Genomic DNA, 6207 nt, shown 5'->3' with positions numbered 1-6207 from the left:
AAATCCGGGTCTTCTTAGTATTTAATCATCTCCCACTATGATCATATGAAGAACGTCCTGCTTCATTTTCTCTAGTTGAAGACGCTTAAATAGGGGCAGCTGTCATACCCCGATTTTGATCCTGAATTTTTATGTTTGTTTGGCATGCTTGGCCTAGCTTTACTTTGGTTTTGTATGAGGATTGTGGTTTTGATCCAAAGTCATGGTGTTGTGAGTGTGAATATATCTATAGTCTGGGACATTTGAAAAAAACAGGTTTCTTGTGTTTCAAGCCACTTTCTAGTCATGTTATTGGTTCATGGATACTATGCCAAAACCCTAACCTTATGGTCTTATTTCATTGGTTTTGTTCATGCACATTATCAGTCAGGTTATTTTCTTTTCAAAAGTCAAACATTCAAGCCAATTGTGAAACCAATTTCAACCATTAGTTAATCCATTTCAATTTATTTCATGTTTAAACCAATACATATGATTCCATACAAGAAAAATACAAAAAAATTGACACTTTTGACCAATTGTTGACTTTGGTCAACAGTTGACTTTTTGGTCAACTTTGACCAAAGTCAACCCAAATTCATTAAACCCTAAATTTCACCCTAACCACTTATTCTTTGTCCATTTACAAATGAAATATAAAGAAAATACATTTTTTAACCATTTGTTGACTTTGGTCAATAGTTGACTTTTTTGGTCAACTTCGACCAAAGTCAACTTTCACTTGCTCTTGCCCATCCAACTTGGCCTGACCCTTCTTTTTCAATACATCATCCAATTCTCACGTTTGTTGATTTTTTATTGGTAGCTTCCATTACAAGTAACACATGTGGTGCACCATGCTTTGTAGCTTTTGAACCCTTAACCATTTACCTTTGGCCTGCCCCTAACCATTGACCAAGGAGTCCCCTAACAGTTCAACCATTGTCCTTTGCTCATGTCCTTTGGCTACAGCAAGAACCTCACACTTGTGCAACAAAATCATGGATGCAGATGGTCTAGCCAATGCTGCTGCCACAATCATGTCACATCCTGCTTTGCAACAGCACCATACCATCGTCATCATGCTAGCCTGCTACAACACATCAGCTGCCACTTGACATCACAAGCAGGAAATGCAGAAGAATAAAAGGTGGTACCTGAGCTCCTTGTTACCATAATCCTGTTGAACAACAAGCAATTCATTAATTGCCATGATAAGTGTATTGAAATACTACCTGCAACATGTTACCAATCCAATGCCATTTGACCACATTCATCAAAAAATCAGTTGGTTCTTGTAAGCATCCTTCCTGCAGTGTTGTTGCTTATCACCAAGCTAAGTTGGTAGTCATGATGGAATTCCTGTCAGTTGGAGCAAGTCAAGGGAAAACACAGAAATACAACACCAAAATGGAGAGAATAATAACAATGAAGTATCAGGAATGGCAAAAGCATTCAACATATCATCCAGAACAGCTTCTGCTATAACAATATGTATAGCAGTGGCTGCACTTATTTTTCCTTTGTTTATGTCGTCTCTAGGACAAGGTTTGCCTTTGAAGACAAGGGTTTTATCCTATGCAACACTTTTGTTTGGATTCTACATGGCTTGGAACATTGGTGCTCATGATGTTTCCAACGCGATAGGTCCGTTAGCCGGTGCACTAGCTATTCTGTAAGGCGCTGCAAAAGGAGCTGAGATAGTTATTCCGATTGATGTTCTTGCTTGGGGTTAATTGGCAAGTTGCAAGTTGCAGGCTTTGTTATGAACTGGTTCGAAGTCGTTATTGTCGTTGAAATGTTTTGGTCATGAAGGGTCATCCGGTGGGTTGATACGGTTGAAGACAGTTAGAAGTTGTTCTGTCTCTTGCAACTGAGACTTTGTCATTTCAAGATTTTCCGAATATTTCAACAGATCCAAAATTGCCTTCTTTTGTCTAGGAACTCCTCCATGGCAACAAGCAGCAATGCAACCTCTGACCGAGTAACACTTTTTGCTCATGATACTGAAGGGATTGACCATAGTCAAGATGATATGGCAAGTGAAACTGACAAGATGTTATATTCTGATTTACATGAAGAAGTGTTTGCCTTTGATAAGATTGATGGACTAGATGCCAATATTGAACATGAGATCGATAAGGAATCAGTTGATCTTCTGCAAAATCAAAACAAAGGCCCCAATATTGTTTTTGGTCCAACAGATGCTGAAGGCAATGAATGTTCAGAAACTTCTCATGTCGGAGATGTCATTTCTGAAACTGGTAGTTTTGAAAACACAGCAATCTGTTCTCAATGCGGTTGTTGTTATCAAGTCATTATTCAAACTGAGGAGAATATTGAGCTTTATCCACAATGCAGCAGGAAAACCACATTGTTGAGAGCAAACCTTCCTGAGACAGTGTTGGCTGTATCTGAAGGTTCTTCAGAGATTCCTACAAACATGCCCAAAGAAGAAGAAAATTCAACAGCTGAAACAGGCCAGCTAAGGACTGCATCTGAACTTTCTCAATTTCCCCTTGGCGAACATGGTTATGACGAAAGTGAAACTTCATGCAGCAAACTAAACCGGGTTCAACCATGGCACAAAAACAGACTTGCTGTGATCCTGCAAAAAACCAAATTGCCATGTTAAATAGACCATCCAACATAAATGATGCACTGCCAAAACCAACCAGAAGCATCAATGCATAATTCATGAATGTGTGTGTCAATGACCAATCTACCGTAAACACAAGTCAAGCCATGAAGTATTAAACCAAATGGAGTTAACCTGTTGCTGATCTGCATGACTTCCTTCACGTGTCTGATGAATTCAGTAAACCATTGATATGGAATTCCCGTGTCAAGATAGCTTTGGGAACTGCACGCGCTTTAGAGTACCTGCATGAAGTTTGTTCTCCATCAGTTGTGCATAAGAATATTAAATCAGCCAATATATTACTTGATGCAGAGCTTAATCCTCATCTTTCAGACTGTGGATTGGCAAGCTATATTCCAAATGCAGAGCAGACACTAAACCATAATGTTGGATCTGGATATGATGCCCCTGAAGTTGCCTTGTCTGGAATAAGCAAACATGATTTTACCACCAAGCAGCAGCAACAGCCTGCAAAACCAGTTGAAACAAACCATGGACAGTTAGAGGAACTGAGTTCACTGCTGCAGAAGATGGAAGAGCATAAGGAAAATGGTTTGTGAAGCAGAAGAGCTTATATCAGAGATGGATAAGAAAGTACCTCGTCAGGTTTTGCCTGCGAACTTCACGCCAAACGCGAACAGTAACGGTTCATCTCTGTTTGAGAGCATCATGCATAAGTTTATCAAGACCGATGATGGCAATAAAGTTAGCAAGAGGAGCCAGTCATCAAATTCCGATAGCTTCCCCAAATTGTCTCCATCATCAACTATATTTACTGATACTAACTGCAAAGGACTGTATAAAGAAACAACATCTTATTCCAAACCTACAACAAAACCATCTGCCACAATTTCATTCGTCATTCTTCAACCACTAACTTTAGCCATAACAATTCAAAGAAAACCAAACCACCATGGTTCTCATACCTATTATCCACGAGCACCTGCTGCAGAACTAGTACATGAACATTAAGCCAGCATAAGCCTTAAGCAACAGAAGATCCTTCCTGGTTCAGCCATGACACCCAAAACAGACAAATGCATCCGAAGTTGTAAGTCCACAGCAACTGGCCTATAATCAAAACAAAATATCCAAAGACTTGTCTTCCAAACTGAGTGCCAAAATACAAGCCTTGAAACATAATCAGATTGGCAGATGGTTGTGAGTCTACTAACCTGTTAGAAAAAGCCATCAAACAAAATCAGAATACCACAAGGTACATGCTAAGGCATTGTTTAAACCAAGGACGGATATCCCATGAGATGCACCAAACCATAACAGCCCTGCACAAACACCATCCTGCTGTCATGAAACAACGTTTTGCCACGAAGAGCTTTTTCGTTGCAGATGCATACATGCTGCTACAACATTGCTGCCAAGAAGTCCAACCAACTTTCCGTCAACACAACATGTTGCATCACCAAGACCACCATAGCCATGAATCGCTACCCTCAATTTTCCTTGCCCTGCTGATGGAGACAAATGGTGTTGATCATGTTGCCGAAGGGTTGCATCGCTGGCTGTGATGTCGCAGGTGGCATTTCCACAGTCCAAATCCATTAGCCTGCAACATGAAACATCATTAATGTATAGGATCAAAACACCCTGCAGCCATCAATCCAAATATGTGAGCCAACCATACATCACTCTCCATAAACATGTCTTAATAGAGTAATACATTTGGTCACTTGAAACTCACCATGACAGGGGTAATGCATACAACAATTGGCCCTACAGCATGCTATGATCCTGTTACATTAGATGTCTACATCGAATCCAAAATTCTACAGGTGGATAGCATCTTTTCCAAACCCAAGTCAAACCAAGCTCACCATTTTTTACTGCGGTAAAAAGGGACACATTAATCAGTCAATTTGCAAAACCTAAAGTGCAAAACCATTAACCAACAGTCAGAGGGCAAAGTCCAAAAACATCCCAAATTGGTATGAGGTCAAAGCAGAGAAGAAAGTTTGTGAAGGATACCTTTTCTTGAATCTAACATGGATAGGGCAATTCAATTTCTGAGCATCCAAAGTGCTTTTGCAGAGTTACTTTTGAACACAAGGGCACCAATTTGTAACCCTAATTCACAGAATATAAATAAGGAGAGAAATCAGTAAGAGGGGAGGCGATTTTTGAAGAAAACAACAGAAACAAGGAGGCGAAAATCTGAGAGGAAACCTAAAGTCCCAAATTCGTTTACCTGGAGGCCAGTTTCTTCGCATCCTTCACCACCACTGCAGTGACACTCTGTAAGGACCTCTCTTCCTCTCTCTTTATGCTTGTTGTTTGATTTTTTTTGTGAGAGCTGAGAGTGATTAAAAAAGGGTTCGTTTGAGTGCATTTGAGAGACGTTTGGGTAAGTTTGAGGGATAGTGATTCTGAGAGCAGGGAGAAATCTTCGCTTGAGAGAGTTTGTTGAGAGCGTGAGAAAGTTCGTGGGTAGCGCTTGAAAGCGAATGAGAGATTGTGAGAAGCGAGTGAGGTTAAGCGAAGGGAGGTGACGACTGAGAGCAGAGAAAGATCTCGATTTAGAGATGCTGAGGTAGAAGGCCATTGTTGGGGAAGGTTGAGCTCGTGAGGTGGGGGAGAAGAGAGGAAGACGAGTTCCTGTCTCCATTTCGTTTTTTTCTTTTTTTTTTAAAATTTTCTTTTATTATTTAATCTAATTTGTTTTTAATACAAAAACCAAAAATATTTATCTTTTTTTATTTTATTTTTTAAATCTTTTTATTTTATTTTATTTTTTTAGCCCGGCTCATATATTTATGATAGTATCTCAGTAGCAAATATTGTTGAGTGGCCTAGTGGAGAGAGGGTAGTTGCATAATATTAGGTGGGGAGGGTTCAATACTCATGTGTGTTGCTTTTTGTTTGTTATTTGATTTTATCTTCCTTTAGCATTTTTTATTCTTTTAGTATGTTGATTAATATCTTTTATGTTTATTATACTCATGATTTCATTTGTTAATAATGCATAGTTGTTGTATTTTAGTTTAGTTCAAAACCATTTTTTTTTTAAACTATAAAAATCATACTTTTCTCGATTTAATATCGAGCCCATTTTTACACCCTTGTAAGTCGATTGCTTTTTAAGCATCGCCGTCGACCTCACATAGCTTACTCTTGGGCTTCCTTACAATGAGACATGTCCCTTGCACTTACACTCATACATTGTTTAATGCTTCATTATTTCATTCTTCGATCATTTGATTCGATTATATACTTGTTTATATCTTAATTGTTTGATTAACTGTGGCCTACTTGTATGGTGTATGAGGCATGTATTATTATTGTTTGTTTGCCATGAACAACCCCCATTCATAACCAATGTATCCCTCTCCCATGAAATGTATAATATTTATTCTTTCATTCTTTATTCATCTGTTAATACAAGAATTAAAATGAACATTCGATAACCATTTCAAAACAAGATCAAAACCTCGATCCAACGTCGAGTAATCATTTTTCAAAACCTAACAGAACCAGCACGTATTCATCCACCCTTTTGTAAGTCGATTGCTTTATGCATCGCCATCAACCTTGTAAGTCGACTGCTTTATGCATCGCCATCAACCTTGTAAGTC

The sequence above is a fragment of the Lathyrus oleraceus genome, chromosome 7 (genome assembly GCF_024323335.1).
Source record: "Lathyrus oleraceus cultivar Zhongwan6 chromosome 7, CAAS_Psat_ZW6_1.0, whole genome shotgun sequence".
Lineage (NCBI taxonomy): Eukaryota > Viridiplantae > Streptophyta > Magnoliopsida > Fabales > Fabaceae > Lathyrus > Lathyrus oleraceus.
Note: the sequence above shows the minus strand (reverse complement) of the source record.